Genomic DNA, 18,430 nt, shown 5'->3' on the forward strand with positions numbered 1-18,430 from the left:
TCAGCACTGGTGAGGCTGCACCTCGAATCCTGTGCTCAGTTCTGGGTGTCTCACAACAAGAAGGACATTGAGGGGCTGGAACTTATCAAGAGAAGGGCAACAGAGCCCCAGAAGGGTCTGGATCATAAGTCTGATGAGGAGCAGCTGAGAGACCTGGGGGTTGTTTAGCCTGGAGAAAAGAAGGGTCAGGGGAGATGTTCTCATTCTGTACAACTATCTGACAGCAGCTTGTATCAAGGTGTGCTCAGCCCCTTCTCACCAGTAAGAAATGGTAGGACAAGAGGAAATGGACCCAAGTTGCAGCAGTGAGCATTTAGATTGGAAATTAGGGAAAATTTCTTCAAGGAAAGGGTGGTCAGGCATTGGAACAGGTGCCCAGGAAAGCAGTGAAATCCCAATCTCTAGTCAGAAGAGTGTGGATATGGCACTGAGGGACAAAGTTGAGTGGTGGACCCAGCAGTGCTAATGTTAATGGTTGAACTCTACTTTAGAGGTCTTTTCCAGCCTTAACAATTCTACAATTATTCCACTACTGAATCAAACCACCCAGATCACAGTGTTTGCCGTGCCAACCTATTTTGAATACATTCTCACACTGATTTAATGAACAAAGGTGAATTATCCTGTCTCCATATACTACCAAAGACACAGGCCTCCACAGATAAATTCCTACAAGACAGACCTATTCACTCATGGACAAACAGATTAAGCTATCAAATGCCCAAGGCACAAAACTTTCTCATCATCCTCTTGAATTTCTTCAGCTGTCAGCTCAGTAGCTTTGCAATGAAACACAGATATCTTACAATTCATTTTTAGAAGAGAAATAAACTAGTAGGAGAAAAGTCAGCAAGATTTCTCTCCAGCCACCATCAAAAAAGGAACATTACCAAGTGGCTAGGAGAGCCATTCATTTGAGGAAAGTTACATATTGCACAAAATTTTTTTCTACACAGCATGATTATAGATAATTAGTATACATGATTGCTAAGAACACAATTATAAGACCCTGGATAGAACTGAATTTTGCCAGAATCCAATTCAAATCAGGGGGTATGAGGGTCACAATCTGTTCTGATTATATCATATGTTAGAGATGCTTCCAATATGTTTAAGATGAGGAACAGGATCACTACTAATACAACACAAGGCTTTTCATAAGCTACAGTAGCTGGATATCTTGGAGTAAAATCAAAGTTGAGCAACATTGCTTGTTTGAGAATAGTTAACAACAAAGTTGCTCAAGATGCTTTTTGATAACCCACATACAGAACCTAACACCTGATGAGTCATTGCCTTAAGATATTAAGGGATTAACATCTACCTTGAATGAGAAAAAGCATACAAAGGACTTGATTTTATTTGTAACTGTCCTGCAGTCACACAACAGCCTGTGGCAGGCTGCTGGCAGCTTGCCTGCACTCTAACCGCATTTATCTTGTACTCCTGCAAAGTAGTTTTTTGCATACAAGATTTCAATGCCTTCTACAGTTCCCAGCTAAGAGCTGGACCCTTGCACTCACCTTAACTCACCTTCTATGACCAAGGTCTGAATGAACTGCACAGCAAGACAGAAGTACATTTAAGAGGGGTTTTTTTTAAGTTTCTGGATACTGCAGATACTGCTTTTGTAGAGCACCTGCTTGCAAACTACCAGAGAAGCTACCATAGAAGAAGACTGTGTCTGGCACCTCATTCATACAATGAAATTCAAAGAAAGCTACTGCTCCAGCATGTGTCCCTTCCATGGGATGCACTCCTTCAAGAACAGGCTGCCCTGCCATGACTCTTGTGAGGGTCACCAGTCCTGGCAGCAAACCAGCTCCAGCGTGAGGCTCTCTCTTCTCAGAGCCACAGGAGCCTCCTCTCTCCTGCCAAGGAGGCTGCTTCCAATGGGGTAACAATCTCCTTTGGGCATCCACCTGCTCCACTGTGGACCTCCAGGGGCACAGCTGCCTCACCATTGTCTTCCCCATGGGCTGCAGGGGGATCCTGCTCCGATGCCCAGAGCACCTCCTGCCCCTCCTTCCTTGACCTGTGTGTCTGCAGGGCTGTTCCCCTCATGTGTTCTTACTGCTCTCTCTGGCTGCATTTGCTCTTGCACAGCTATTTCCCCATTCTTAACTCTGTTATCCCAGAGGTGTTACCACCAGCACTGATGGGCTCAGCCCTGGAGAGCAGCAGTTCCATCTTGGAGCCGGCTGGCATTGGGCCTATCAGATATGGGGGAAGCTGATACTCCCTTATCACAGAAGCCACCCTCTACTACACAACCCAAGCCACCTGCTGGCTAAACCAAAGGCCACTCACTTACTCTAATTATAAACCCAGGTCCTGCACTCTGGATGTCCCTGAACTGCCTACCATAGCACACATGACTCGGGCTTCCTGCTGTGAGTAAAGCTCAAAAAAACTTTTAGCTCACCATATCTAGAATTCCAAAGAGATAAAAAAGAAGTCACTTCAATTAAACCCGGAAGAAGATATTTTGGCTTTGGTTTAAGTCATGCATTTCACTACAAGCAGTTTCAGTCAGTTTTCATTCTGGAAAACCCCATGGGTGTTTGGGTCAACCATTGACCAATTAGAGTAAGAGTGTCAGTGCAATGACTTGCCAAGCTAATGTTTACATCAGGCAAACCTCCTAAGCCAAGGCTAACCTCCCCACTTCACCAAGAAACATATTGTACAGTTAGCCACTAGCAGTGCAATTTCCCTCATGCTGGAGCATATAGTTCGGGGAAAACCCATGAGCATTCTCACCATCTGAGATGAAAGCTGCTGAATATTTTGCCCTGAAGCCAGACTGCAAAGTGCTATAGAAGCAAGAGAAAAATCAGAAACTTGACAGGAGAAAATACTTGCAGCTAGTTCTTTTAAAAAGAACCCTGTACATCACAGATACCACGACAGCAACTTCTGTTCTTCTTAGTCATAAAACAGGGAAGCCAATACTACCTAAATATTCATCCCACTTCCAGAAAGCAGTTGAAAACACCTATCATACCTGGACATATACACCAACCTCAATCATGCTGCTGCTTAACTACCTGCTCCCTCCCTAGTTGCAGTCACACCACCTTGTCTCTTAAAGGACAGTTAAATATAACGTAAAAGCAGATGAAGTAGAGCCCAACAGTCATATTAAAATGAAGAGCAGGACTTCAGCTGAAGGATGCAGTTTCCCATCCACATATGACAGGTGGATGTATCAAGTTTGCTTGACAAGTATCACCTGATGATTTTTTTAATTTACTAGACATCTGAGATGGAAATACTACTCCTTTGCCCTTTTATACACTCAGGTCTAAATAGAAGATATTGACTTAAGTGGTCATTTACATCCAAGCTCAGACTTCACCTTCACAGGCTATGAGGCATTTCCATGGTCTGTGCTGTGCCTGATGTGATGAGTTAACTCCCAAATCAGTATTCCTTACTTTGATTAATAAGACATAAGGTAGACCTTATCAGCACACTGCAGGAATTAAATGCTTATTTTTTAATTATTTGCCTGTCGACACACCACATTTATTCTAGGAGATACAGCATTAGTATGAGGAAGAAAAAATGTTGAACCCCTAGGACCAGTACAAAATGGTGAGATCATAAAAATCAACTGGCCATTACAGCTATGTGCTAAAGGAACATTATTCAATCAATCATTTTTTTCATTAGAGTAGCTTCTATGTAAGAGAATTTTTTTCAGGTATTAATTACTAATTTAAGAAATACTATGAAAACATTAGCAACAAAGAAAGTAAAATTGTCAAAGGAAAACCCAGGCACGAGCTCAGTTTCTTGAAGTTAAACCTGTGAAGGGGCTGAGTTTTACAGCAAGAACAAGCACTTCTAGTGAAGTGAAACTTTCCTCAAATGCCGCACATTACAGAGACAAAGGCACGAAGAATCACTTTTAAGATGTCCAATGTAGCTTGTATGTGTTACCTTTTAAAATCCTTCAGGTAGATCCATGTTTGTCCTTTGCAAGTTTCAGAGAAGTTTCCCATTTGGGAGGACTTAATTTCACCTAATTTTAATTTTAGACTCAACAGCTAAAGAGACAATAACTCTTCAGAAGTGCATGACAGTCGCTTTCTGTGCTCTTTGGTCTCATTTAACATGAATATGTGCAGTTAAGCAGAAAGAGTTCATCCTTGCTATCCTACAACCTGCATATAATCCTATTTACCACTGCTGAGACAGACAGACTCATAAACCCCACATTTGGCTAAGAAAAAGTTTTCCCTGCTGGGGAGTTATGAGACCTATCCTTCCCACATACATAACACTCACCCTCCTCATCCAGGAGAATATAACTCATGGAGCAGTTTAAAGCACTTATCAATTATTGTTAGCACAGCACAAGTCCTTAGGGATCCTGGCAAGAAAGCACCTTATCACACATACCACATAACAGGAGCAAGGAATCAATCACCAGAGACTTTGTCAAATGCCTCTACACACATCTAGATGGAGAACTTGCTATAAACAGATCAAAACCAGAATGAAATTAAGTGAAAGGGCTAAGTGTTATTGAACAGGTTTATAAAAATAGCACACTAGTAGCGAAAGGAAAGCCATTCAGTTCTGTGCAACAGCATCTGTGAGAGACCTTTTCCAAAATTTTATTTAGGGAAGACCATATATGAAGTCCTGGTGTCAGCTCCTGCTTTACACATAATAAACCCCAGGAAAGTGAAAGCTGATACACAGACCATCAAAGATTCAAACAATCCTTTCAGGCTCATGGTTATGACCACATGCATCTTAAGACTCCTTAGTTCTGCTATAAAACACCAGCTCACAAACACAGAGCGTGAATGAAGTCCCTAGGTCATATCACAATATGAGAAGCAGTCTGAATCAAATCTCTGGAACTTCACAGGAACAAAAATATACATCAATTAAGCTAATCACATCAAGCATTATCAACAGACCACATTTCTTCTGCACTCACCAAGAAACAAGTCTCTTTCCTATGGTTTCTTGCACAAATCCTCATTTTATGCAGCTGAACCAGCACCAATACATCTCTAAAATTCTCCTCAGCATGAAGTTCTGTGTATGTTTAGGTAGAGAAACAAACCTTGATCAATATATTAGCAGCTCTGGATAGAAGCTGCCTGCATTGAGCAGGCAAAGATTGCTGTACCTAGCAGGCAATGCTTAACTAACAATTAGGGTAACAATCAGACTGCCAAGGAAGACACAAAGTTTTAAATCCTTTTCTGAAACAACAGTTGCAGCAACTACCCTCTCCCCCTCTACTTTCCCAGGGGAAAAAAAAAAAAAAAAAGCAAAAAAAACCCCAACCCTGTTACTCATTAGAAAAATACATATATAGGATAAAGAGGGCCTTAAGAAGAAAAAGGTACTGTGCTACTTCTGAAGAATAAACTGAAGAGAGAAAAAAACATCTCTACTTACTAGAACATGAAAGAAAGATTTCTTCAGGTCCCAAAACTGAGAATCCTTATTGTCCACTTTATGTTTAAATATGCTCTAGTATCAGAGCCCACCTACACAGGTGAGAAGCCCCAGGCTACTCATGAACAACAGCTGCTTACGGAAAAAGCCCAATTATTTTGTTGACAAAGAAACCAAAGGGCTTATTAACACCATTGCCATCAACTACAGACCTCTTGCAAAGGTCTCCCTACTGCCTAAAATCATAAAATAGATATAGCCTACTATTTATTTCTTATTTTTGCAAGGGAGGAGTAGAGTAGGTGATTTGTTGCCTTTTTTTTTTATTCATTTAATGTTGGGATAGATTGCATTTGTTAGCTTTTACAGTGTCTAGAAGGAAAGTGCTGGTTGAAACTCAAGTCTTTGAATTTTGTTGACAACAGGATTTCAGCACTTTGATTTTATTCTTTTCATTTAATTTCTCTTGTATTTCTCCATAAGGCAGAAGACTGAAGCTGTTGACTGTTTCTTGTGGAAAAGGCATTGCAGGCATATGGTTCATCCAGTACTGCAACTTCATGGGTGCATCTCAAAGGTATGTTATGTTATTAACTGATATTAGCTTTTGATTATAGAGGAAAATTAAGCTACTTTTGAATATGTGTTATGTATAATATGTTTAATTCTTCTAGAAATTTTACTTACCTTTTTTTAAACTTCTTGCTTATACCTCCAACAGGCTTACAGAAGTCATTAATAGCTTATTAAACATTCATAATGTGAAATTTTTTTTCAGAGGACTGAGTGTTTGTTTAAAAGAAAGTAAAAGCCGTCAAAACTTGTTCTCAAATTTAATCTCTGAAATAGCTCAGTTACTTTAACATTTCCTTTTATAGTTCTAGTTTTCTAATTAAGAGTATTACAGAATGTATTAATTGAAATTTTAATGAAGGTTGATATTTTCCAATGTAGGAAAATCAATGAACAGGAAAAAAAATGTTCTAAAACTTATGTGGTAGACTGTTATTTTCAAAAATATACTTTTAATCATTTTCTTGAGGGTCTTTATTTTAGTCTAGATTCTAGTCTTAGAGGTATTTTAAATTACTCAGAAGAATTAATGATAATTAAGTGGTGAAAAATTTTAGTACTGTTTTAGCATTCTTAAAGGATCAGTCTGAGTATCTCCAGATCTGCATGGGTAAGATGCAGACAACAATTTTGTACAAAAATCAGGACTTTTTTAAAATTGTATTTGTGATTGCAAAGAGTACTAGAGGAGGTTTAAGTTCAAGTAACAGCTTCCTGCTCTATAACACATTTGCAGTGCACGTGTCACTAAATTTTAGGTTTGACCAGAGTCATAGTGATGCCAAGATGATTTTTTTCCCTGTTCTTTTATATACCTTTTGTGTGTCCTCAGTAGTCCTAGCATGCATACTTGTAATTCCTTAAATCTGACAACTTAATTGTCCTAGCATTTTGTTAGGCCAGGAGACCAAACACCCTAAAGGCCTCACAGCTGAAGGCTGGAAAGCCCTATGCTACCTTGAGAAACCAAGGTCCTTCCTAGAACATATCCTGTAAACTAGAGATTTGGCCCATCCAGGGGAAAATTCCTAGGGAGATGACTCAATTCATTCAAGCCTCTCATTAGGGCATCCTTGTTAGATGTGCTAATTTGTAAGGGCTATGAATTGTACACATGATTTATCGTGTCTGTGCATTGTGGTGCATCCCACCTTGGCAAAACGGTGCACCACAAGGATCCTTATGAAAATGCCAAGGCAGAAACCCCTTATCCCTTAACCATGTCTGGCTCTCAACTTTTAAGATCAGGAAAAGGCATCAATAGCACACAAAAACTTTCAATAGTGAGCAATACACGTGCTTTTGTATTTACGGTGTTTCTGGTTCTTTGACATTTTAACACTAAATAGGACTTTCTTCGAACGCAAAAGGGAGAAAGACTGAAACTGTTTGGCATCTCATGGTTTACTCCCTGTACTTGAATGAGAATCACACTTCTGCTAGCCTAAAAATGGTGATGCTTTTCCACATTGTGTAACTTTAACCTGGTATGCCTGTGCAATGTGCTTTCCAGTTTGCTGGCAGCCTGTCTTGCTCAGAGTGGCTGTAAACAGTGATGCTGGTATTTTTATTGGCTAATTTTACAAGCTGGCATCTGCTGTCAGCAGCTTCATGTAAACACACTCCTGCCACAGCATCTGTTCTTCTGCATGTTGCCCTTACCTTAGTGCTTGCATGGAGCTGGGGAGCGAGTGATAAAGCTGATACCCCTTCTAAAAGGAGGTATGTGGTGGAAAACAGGGGCTGAATAAGACTTTCTCCTGGGACAGAGTTTCTAGAAATGGGCTTCTTGAGTCAATTCAAGGACACTGTTTTCTGAATGTCTTTGAAACCTTCGCTCTGAGCGCAGTTCTGCTCAGCATTGTGAGCAAGCACACGCTTTCCTAATAGAAGGCCAGGAAATATGATAGCTATCAGAGCAGTGGATTTCTGTTCTGAATGAAAGATGAAGTTTTTTGTGAATAAAACTTGACTGAGATGACATGACTGAATTTCTAGCTGAATGCAATTGAACTAAGATTGATATTGTGGAACCCAGCTATAACACAGTTGGGTATGAGTATCAGGAGAGAGCAGACCACAGTGAAAGCAGGGAGGGACACTTGTGCAAGGAGCTGGATATATACATAAATACAAACCTTTGTTCTCAGTGGAGAAAATAAAACATAACTATGACCTGCAGTTTGCCAATAGATTCTCCAGCTATCTGGTTTTAGCAAGGTATAATTTAAGACCATGACAAATCAGTAGCAATGCCACAGGAAGTCCAGCTTGCTTTGGTCTCAGGACAAAGAAGAGACCTAGGTAAAAGCTGAATAGTTGGATGCAATACAGTAAGTTATGATGTTACCATGTTAAGTGACCTTGGCATCTTTTACTGTTTTTCTAGTGTAAACACAGTTCCTTTGAGTGTCTTGGATTTTTATTTTTTTTTTGTGCTTGTTGCCATTAGCTTTTTTTCCAGCAGAGCACTAAGGGATGATTCAGATAGAGGTGCTAGAGAAAGAAATAAGGGAATCAGCATTGAATTTTTATTTTTTTGAGGTGTTGAGGGCTTTTGGGTTTAGAAGCTCATGTAAGGTTTTGAATCAGTCCTAGGAAACAGGTCAGTTGCAGAATGGAGAGAGCTGTATTGATGTATAAATGCAGCCTAGGAACACTCTTGTGCTCAACAGTGCCCAAGTGAGATCTTATGGCTGGTATAGCTCTCCTGTACCACTCAGTGTCTTTTTCTGCCTCCAGGGTGTGTGAAATGGTAAAACCCAAATACTGAAAAAGTAGCTACTAATCCAAAAATACACTAAGCCTGTTCCATTCTCCTGGAGGTGTGGGCATCCCTGCAGCATCCTTTTCTCTGTCTATGTGACACGATGTGAATGTGCTCCCACCTTCTGGACTGGGGGCTAGCTCAGACACAGAGTGGGTACCCAACATAGAGGTGCCCAGCTCCTGGGGATGTGGTTGTGCAAAGAGTTAATGGGATGGAGTTTGCTGTAAACAAAATGGGGAGAGCCTGGTATGGAGGAAATTAATATGCAACACCCACCAGCAACAAAGCAGAAGAGAACAGAGGTTTATCTGCTGTTCTGTGCACAGAATTTTAGCATATACTCAGCCTTTGTGCAGATGCTCGTGCTGGCCAGGGGATAATGACTGGTGCAAATCCCTGTAGTTCTGAGATGCTCCTATTTTCTGAATAATTGTCATTTGGTTAGGAGGACTTGGCCAGAAAGGAGGGGCTGTGGATTTGATGCTTCCCTCAAAACACAGAAAAAGCTTATTTAGTATTGAAATGTTTGTTTGGAATAATTCTATTTGAATTGGTTCAGAAACATGAAACGTAAATGGTCAACTAGTTAGGTTAACAAGACAGAGAGGTAGATTTGCATCTCCTTCTGACTGGACTATTCTCTTTCCTGTAAATGCTTATTTATCTTTCTATTCTGTGGACAGAATAACACTTGTCACTTGAAACATGACAAGCTAACTTGTCCTACTTAAGCACAACTTGTTTGTTACTGTCTAAGTGTTTCTGAGCAGAAACAGCAAGAAGCCCCCAAAGATATCATGTTATTTTTTAAATTTAATGTTATATTGGGATGTGTAAGGAGTCTGGATACTGTGAATACAAAATGGCAGTGAATACACTGGTTCTTGATTTAACATCTTTAAATACACTGCAAAGGACAATGTGTGTCTGAGATGGGATATGTTTTGAGATGGCTTTTGCTCAGTGAGTACTTCTTGGATATGGATAAGGCATTGAGCTCACCAAGGGTGAGTTCTCAGTAAATCTTTATGTAAGTGGCCTGATACTGTCTTCTGCTCACTTCCCTATGTCTAAAGTCTTCACTGTCTAAGGGAGCTATGCAATCAGTGCATCTGTAATTGTTTTATTAAAGTTTAAATGTTTATACCAGGCTTAGTATTTTCTGAAGTAAATGTCTTTGGGTGACTATGGCACTCTGGGTAAAATGTCTATTATGTGCCCTAGACCAGAGACCCATTATAAATTCACATTATGAAGAATTGTGCTTTAGGCTACAGCTGTAATCTGATTGCCACTCCTTTCTCGGCTTGCTGTGCATGTGTCCCATCTCCTTCACCTCCTGATTGAATGAAATTGTAATCACCTACTCTTCTGTTTAGCTGGGGGCAGAATTAGAGGCAGAAAATGGAGGCAGCCAGAATTGTCTGGGACAGCACATGCAGGGTGAGCTGAGTGGAGATTGAGCAAAGGGGCCACAGCCCAGATCTCACCAGAGACAGAAAGGGGAGTAATGTTTAGAGAGCAAGGAGAAGTGGCTATAAAAGAGAAATAACAGGAAATAAGCTGCCAGTTCTCATTTATAGGCATGTCATGATGCATGGTGTATTTACACCTCAGTGTACTGTCCAGTAATACCTCAGTGAAATCTGTGAGGAATACAAACATTGTCTGAGCATGCAGAGATGATGTGAGAAAAGCCAATGTCCTACAGGAATTGGATCTAGCAAGGGATATCAGAGGTCACAAGAAGGGCTGGCTTCTCTGAGGACCTGGGTGACAAGTAGGGATGGACAATGGTTATCTTGAAGGGCAGTTGTGAATGAAAGGGGAGGCAAAGGGTGTGTGGCAAGGGAATGGTGTACTCAAAAGAATGGGGAGGTATTTGAGGCACACCAGCAAGCATTGGATTTGGCTTGTCAGGATGCTGCTTAGAATCATAGAATATTCTGAGCTGCAAGGGGCCAGAAGGATCATTCAAGTCCAACTCCTGGCCCTTATTGAAGCATACTTTTGGTCCAGAAAGCTTGGTTTGTAAGCTACAGTACCAGCTGCAGATTGAGCTCAGGGTGGGCAGGAGCCCCAGGAAAGAGGTCCTGAGCTGGTGCCAACCCTTTGGATAACAAAGGGCACAGGGACCTGTGGCTCAGCCAGGTGACCAACGCTCAGAGACACAGCAGGAGCTGGTGTCTGAGCAGCAAGAGCAGAGACTGTGAGGGTATAAAAGCTCAGGGATTCCACTGTTGGGAGTCCTCCTCAAAGGCACCAGCTCCAGGTGTCTCTGTGTTACTGTGCCACGAGTAAATGGCTTTATGGAATAGGATATTTGGGATTGCTGTGGGAAACCTGGGATGGAGCCAGTAAGGAAACCTGGTCTGACTGTGTGTGAGTGGGGTGTGCAGGGAGTCACAGGGGGCACCTGGTGGATCACTGGAGCCACCCACTATGAAAAGGCTTTGGTCTCAGCATTTAAAATGTCTGGTAGTAGGAGGGTGACTGCCAGAGTCCCATGAATAGTCAGGCAGGAAAGTTTCCTTAACACCCTGCAGAGGACAATGCCAAGAATCACACAACATGCCTGACAGAGTTGTCTAGGCTTGGTGCCATGACCACATCTCTGGGGAGATGTTCCAGTGTCCAACCACCCTCTGGGTGAAGAATTTTTGCTTAACATCTAACTTTAATCTCCCCTGACACAACTTCAGGCCATTCCCTTGTGCCCTGTCACTGGGACACAGAGAGGAGAGATCAGTGCCTGGCTTGTTAAACCACATTGACAACAAACATTAATGAAAAAATGCTACTGGAATAGTCATGGTCCAAGAGCCAGGCTGGCTGATGATCCCCTTCAGCCCCACCTCCGGTCTAATGACCCTTTAAAGCACATGTCTTTTAACAGGGTATTATTTGCATCTTGACACCATGGCACTGAGCATTGAGGAAAGGGTTATTCTCAGCTGAGAAATAGCTTCCTTGGGATAGTGCACGGTGTCTGTGTTGGAAGCAAAACTTATATCAATGCACCAGAGTCTTATATCTTGACTGCAATACCACCTAATTGCTCCAGTTCTGGTGTGGACACTTTATCTCATAATGAGCAGAAGTCTGTCTGGAAGACTTGGTCCTTTAAGGTAGATAAACCCTCAATTTGGGAACTTCATGTCTGGAGCTGATGGCTGGATTTCTTCCTTTTTATTTCCATTTTTAAAAATCTAGCTCTTTTCAGCAGTATTTTGTTCATGATTCTTGGGTGGGATAAAGAAAGAAACACTGAAAGCTAAGAGTGACAGTAGGAAACACATGGTATGTCACTGTGCAATATTTGTGTCAGAATTTGTCACATGAAGCAGTCTGTCCCAGAAAGGTGGCATTGATCCTACTTTATCATTCTGCTGTTTAAAAATTACTTATCAGACCACATGCCAGAAAATTATTTATACTTACTGAAGTAGTTCTCTGAGGAGACACTGGAGTTTTGCAAGTGAAGTATTTCTGAGTTTGGAATGGAAGACTTACCTAAAGGTGCAACTTGAGCACTGCAGAGGAAGGAGAAAAATAAATATGCTCCTGCATTTCACTAACAGTTGCAATTAAATGATGGAAAGGACTCAAAGACGATAGCTGTGATTCAGATGGCATCTCCAAAGAACATAAATTAGTGTGTTGGCAGCTGAAATTGTTAAGCATTTGCAAGTATTTGAGATATGATGTGATTGACAATGATGTGATTTATTTTGGAAATTATTAGGGTTAGATTGAAATAAAGAAGCCAGTATCAGTTCTGCTTGGAAGAGTGAGGTGAGATGAGATGAAAAGGATTTGCTTTCCTCAAACAAGAGGAAAATAGATATAGTTGGCCTCAATGTTGAATGCATGGCAGTGGCTCAAGCTAATGAAACTAGTCTGCCTATAATAAAAAAATTCAGGGTAGCTATCCAGCCTGCTATTAGAAATTAAGGAAGGCATTACTGACCTTATGAAACATAGTTCCAAAAGGAACTGAGTTCTGGACAGTACTGTATGCAGGAGATTAATGTAGTTCACTATTAAATGATATACTGAATTTCATCATTATATCCATTATTGTATTTATACCTTGAAAGAATGTGCATTTAATGAGTGAAGTGCTGAATGTGAGCCCTACAGTAATGTCTACATTTGATAGCATAGATCCTGATCAAAAATGCCATGCTGGAAAAGTGAGAATGAAAAGCAAATGGATGTTCTAATACCTTTTCAACTTGATTCAGGACTGCCACACACCTTCTGTGTGACCTTGAGCAAATTATTCAAGGGCTAGACTTTCACAGAGCACTTTGGTACTTGTAAATGCACCCAAGTCACTGGCACAAGCTTGTGCAGTGTCTGCTATAGCTCATGGCTGAGTGTCCTGAGGAGACAGCCCTGTTCCCTTTAATATCTGCTGATTCTTATTCTGATAGAAGAATAAGATAACTTCATTAGTATTTAGAGAACATAGTCCCAGATCTAGAGAAGACATAATCAATTCAGTAATGTTTATCTGAATCTTTAACCTCTCCTTTGTTTCTGTCTATCTGTGTTCCTCTTCCTCACAGGAGTGGGTTGGAAGACTGGCTCAGGAGTGTGAGGTGCAGAGCTACTGCAGTTAGTGGATGCATGTAAATAGGTTATGATGAGAAATGTGGAAGCAAGTCCATTATTAAATTTATACAGGGCTAACAGTGTAATCAAATTAGCCTTTGCACTTTCTCCTGTGCTCCACTTTCTGCATTAGAAAATCTCCATAAATCTCTGCAAAGCCATTTCATTTGTTCCCTGTAATGCTCTCCTTTGGTGTGATGCAAAGAAACACCTCAATACTTGCTAAGTAGTGAGTGGGCTGCAAGTGGTGCCAGCTGTGGTGCTCACAAGTGTGCCCTTCCACATCTGACCTGGATTATTTTGCTGATCAGTCTAATCCACACTGGCACGCGAAGCGATGTACGCTGTCCCCTCGGGGCCAGGGAACATTGCTCTGCCTGCAGTGGCCTGCTAACACCTGGGGTCTGGCTCCATGGGGGTCACTGTAAGGCAGTGGGAGGGAAGCAGTGACACAGCATTTGCAAAGGGGAGAGTGTGCTGCCAGGTCATGGGCTTTTGCAAGGACTCTTATCAGGACCGAGGGCTGGTGATGAAGCACTCTGAAAGAAAATGCCATGCTGAAATGTCATGCTTTCTCCAAGCCTTTTCTGAGTGAAACAAATATTCACATGTTTTTCCCATGTATTTTCACGGGTTTGGATCTAATTTCAGGCTGTAAATGAAGTGAGCAGATTTTCCTTAGTGCACAGTTGCCAATAGCTCCTGTGTCTTGTGGGGGTGGCAAAAGATAAATCGGTGCTGAGACCATGCAAGTGACTGGGTTGTGAACTTGCACTTGCTTTATTTACCACTTGCTCATTTTTCTTCATGCAAATTCTGAGCTCGTTGGTGAGCATCTTTCTCTGCACTGCAGAGTGAAGATTCCAGCAGCCCGAGGGGCACAGGGATGGACATACCTCCCCTGGCCAAGCGGTGGCCCACCTGCACTGGCTCTGCAGCCCTCCTGTCCCCGCTGGCTCGGGCACTGATTTGTCTGCTGTCCACTGGGGCCCTGGCGATTGCTTTCTGCAGCCCGAAAAGGCTGCTGTGGTGGGAGTTGAACAACAGCCATTTTGTGCTTAAATTCTAGTTGCAGTCATGGTACTAATCCAAATATATCTACTATGCAAAGCTGCTTAGCTGCTCCAGGATTGCTTTTTTCTTTTAATATGCATCTAGTTTTTGAACAGAATTCTTCTGTTTAAAAGGGCTTGTGGTGAAAAACAAAAAAAAACCAAATTACTAAATTTCATTAGGGTATTTCTTAAAGGTGTCATCTTCTCAGACTCTTGAAAGCAAAGGACTTTTCAAAGGAAAATGGAAATGCTTATACGCCTAACTAATTAAACAGTTTGCTGCATTACAGTGGGTCTTCTATTCCATTATTGCAATGAAGACATGGCTTTAGAGACACTGTTTACACTTAAATTTAAAGTATGAAATTGAATCTTTTCTCAGATGAAGGCCATGTTGAATATGGAGATGTAATAAGTATTTTGTCCTTACACTTCAGTAAAGGATAATGATATAGGGAATAGATTTTGCTGGCAGTTTTTGGTTGCTGAAATAATCTGAAGGATAGACTCATTTATTTTTCAAGTGTATCCTGTTGATGATAGGATAAACAGCACGCTAATGAAATGAATTGGCAATGCAGAATTAGAAGCCAGTCAGAATACAGAAATTACATGAAGGGAACTACCTACACAGGAGAGAAAATAAACTTGGGAAAAATGAGCTTTTGCATATCTAAGTGGAAATAACCAGAAATGCACTAACTCCAAAGATGTCTGGTTTAATAAATAGTTTAAAGCACATGTAATAGCTGACAGCAGATTGTATGTGAAGTGGCAAGTTACACAGGGCAAAGCTGTCATTTCAGTTTCAGACACTATGTTCAAGAGCATTTTAGAGACAGTTGTTTATTATGGCACTAGTATGATTACACTTCTGAGCAAAATGTTGTGATGGAGATGTTGGTAAAACTGGAGGGACTTTGTAGTATGACAGCATTACTATCACTACAGGAATGACTCATGAGAAAAAGATATAAAGGAAGAAATATAGATCTTAACTGAGTGATGATTAAGAGGAAATGCTGTTTACATAGATGTAAAGGCACAAATGTAAGGGGAAGGAAACAGTTAAAGAGATGCAGAAAGAAAAAATTGAAACTAAGACAAAATACAGGCTAGATATGGGAGAAAAGGCATGATTCTGCAATGGTTTAGGTTCCTGAATAGTTTGCAAGGTGACCAATCCCTTGTGATTTCCATAGTAAATTTGCTCAAAGCAATAGAAGATAAATCCTTCAATGTGAAATAGGAAGGGATCCCATGTGATTGTCCAGCTTCTCTCTGATTACCCATCAAGGCTACCTGGGATGCTGCAGCATTTTGCTGGAATTTCTTTCCTGTCTTTAAGAGCCTGCTAGGTGCACTGATGAGGCAAAATCTAGGGGGATGGGGGGGACAGTTGCCTGCTGCAAATTACTAATAAGATGGTGGCAAAGAGAGTTTTAGAAAGCCTCCAGCAGGATTCACTATAAGGTGCATAAAATTGCAATATCCTGCATTTTGGAACAAGGCAATACCCCTTCATAAGGCAGCATTTCCTTTTTTATCAGTGTTCCATGATGTCCAGTGAGATGGGTGGAATGCTCTAGCTGTGTGACAAGCAGGGTGGGGAACAAAACAAATGTCGTGGACTAGGAGCTTGTTTCCTGTAGGAAGAAAAGAGGCAGCTAGAATGAAATCTAAAGCATGGTGGCTATTCTTAAATAGCTTATGAATCATATGAAGCTCATCTCACTGTTTCCTAGAAAATTAAGATGTCGCTAACATATCATCTGAAATGCCTCTAAATTATAAGTCTGGCAGTCCAAACAGCAGTTAGTGACTGTCAAACAGCATTGAAAATCGGGAGCACACAGCAATTTGACATGAGATTCTGTTAAGAAACTTGTCTAGCTACAGCAGCCTTGCCCCTCGTCCAGCAGAGGTGCCCATCCAGCTTGCCATTTTACTTGTTCTTTGTCATCTGATCTTTTTTACTGTGCTAGCAAAGTGTTTTTTCTGATGTCTTTTTTTTCCCACATTGTCCCAATTTCTGGATGGCAAAACTTAACCATTGCTTTTGCAGATGACAAGTCCCTAGAAATAAGTACACCCCATGGTGCTACTCCCCTCCTTAACCTGATGCAGGGCTGGGGTCAGACATTCTCAGCTGTGATTTATTCCAGCTGAGGATCCAGTCATGTTCTATTTAGAGGGGCTGAGTGATAGCAAACCTCCTTTCAAACTTTGAACTTTAAAGGTATTCAAACAGTGAAGATCTGAGGCAGTGCTGCGAACAGATGCATGCCGCACTATTCATCTGGCTGGTAACTCTACCGCCGTACCTCATGTAAAGTAACAGTCCTTGCCTTGTCCTCCTGGTGGCAGTAAAAATGTTGAATAGCCTAAGGTAGAGAATCCTCTTGCAACAGGAGGAAACACTTCTGAAAATAATATGCATGAACACATTCCATATGTTTATGGAAGTAGCAGAGGTGCATATGTGGTGTAAAGACACAGAGAAACACGCTGTCTGGCTAATAAGGAATTAAAGATGAGTAATGTCAGTGTAGAGAGCTGTTATCTGAAATTCTCCAGCTGAAAACTACTTGTCCTCTTCAAACTGGCTTTGGGGATTGTACATTTCAATTGCAACTTGCTTGGAACCCTAGTCTTGAATGTTGCACCTTGGAGAGAGAGGGAGCCTTTTGCAGGTGCTCAACTTTTGGTTAAGCTTTTTATAATATAAATCAACAGGGGTGAAATGGACAAGGCAGCACGAGGTGAGCAGGGCTCTGGCTAACCTTGTCTCGCTGCTTATGCACCTGCAAGGCTGAGTTTGGTCTTTATTGGCTCATCTGGAAAAAGTTTCCTCAAGCGAGGAACCAATATGAGTGAATAAACCTCCCAGAATTAATTACTTTGGAGGATTTTTTTTTTTTTTTTTTTTTTTTAGAGAGATGGCCTGGCTGACAACTAGGGTTCTGAAAGGTAAAAACATCTCAGTGTAGAAGTGTTTGAACAATACTCATGGGCACATAGTGTAATTCTTGGGAATGGTCCTGAGCAGCGCTAGGAGTTGGATTTGATTATCCTTGTGGGTCTCTTCCAATTCAGCACATTCTGTGATTCTCTAAAACTAGCTGTGCTGGATTCAGAGCTGTGCTGTGGTGGTGGCTTGGGGTAAAATACACCTGAAACTCATCTTTCTGTCGGCTCCATTACGGAGTTTGTGGCATTTTTGCTTACCTGGCCAGGGGTTAGCCTTCCTCTCGGGGTCGCCACCCTTGCGAGATCACGGCTTTCCCGGCCCTGGGCTGTGGTGTGCTGGGCTGGGTGTGTAGTTTTGGCACCGTAACCCGTGGCTGCTGCGGGGAGCTCTGGTGTTCCCCGTCCCCCGAGCGGGCTCCAGGGGCGCCGGGCAGGGACAGCGCTGCCGCCGCTGCCTCGCACGGGCACCGCGGGCTGCCAGAGCGGACACCGGCGGTGGGGTCCCCGCTGCTCCCCGGCTCCGGAGGCTCGGGGGGCGCCGTCCCCCGCACACGGCAGCGGCGGCGGGTCCGCCCCGTCGGGGGCGTCTCCGCGGCGGCGCGGGGCCACCTCCCCATCCCCGCCCCCTGCCTCCCCAGTCGCGGCGGCGGCTGGACGGGAGCGGAGGGAGCGAGTGCATCGCGCTGCCAGCCCGCCCCGTCCCGTCCCGTCCGGAGCCGGCCCGAGCGGGCAGCGCTGGGGGAGCCGCCGCCCCATGCGCTGAGCGGCGGCGGGATGGGGCCGCGGGGCTGGGCCGGCCGCGCCGGGGCGCCGGCTCCCGCTCGGACGTGCCTCCTGCCGCTGCTGCTGCTGCTGCTGTGCGCCGCGCTCCGGAGCCTGCGGGCCAGCCCCGGCAGCGAGGGTGAGCGGACACGGGCGGCCGGGCCGTCGGGGCAGCGCCCACCCGGGAGGGCGGCCGCCCGGCCGTGCGCGGCTTCGCACTCGGCGGATTCAATTCTGGGACATTGTGGGG

The 18,430-nt window shown here is 42.7% G+C and overlaps 1 protein-coding gene across 7 annotated transcripts in view; it reads left to right on the forward strand.

The window, feature by feature from the left end:
* The first annotated feature begins 18,205 nt into the window (after nucleotides 1–18,205).
* The window catches only part of EPHA5 (EPH receptor A5), a 192,867-nt gene continuing 192,642 nt past the window's right edge, over nucleotides 18,206–18,430 (forward strand). For 4 of the 7 annotated variants that reach the window (XM_054295779.1, XM_054295781.1, XM_054295780.1 and 1 more), the window contains exon 1: nucleotides 18,206–18,319. The gene's annotated coding sequence lies outside the window, so the exon portion shown is untranslated. The remainder of the gene's footprint in view (nucleotides 18,320–18,430) is intronic. The other 3 variants (XM_054295778.1, XM_054295775.1, XM_054295776.1) reach the window with 1 other exon arrangement.

The sequence above is a fragment of the Melozone crissalis genome, unplaced genomic scaffold (assembly GCF_028551555.1).
Source record: "Melozone crissalis strain CALT ecotype California unplaced genomic scaffold, PUWL_Pcris_2 ptg000006l_1, whole genome shotgun sequence".
In the NCBI taxonomy this organism is placed as follows: domain Eukaryota; kingdom Metazoa; phylum Chordata; class Aves; order Passeriformes; family Passerellidae; genus Melozone; species Melozone crissalis.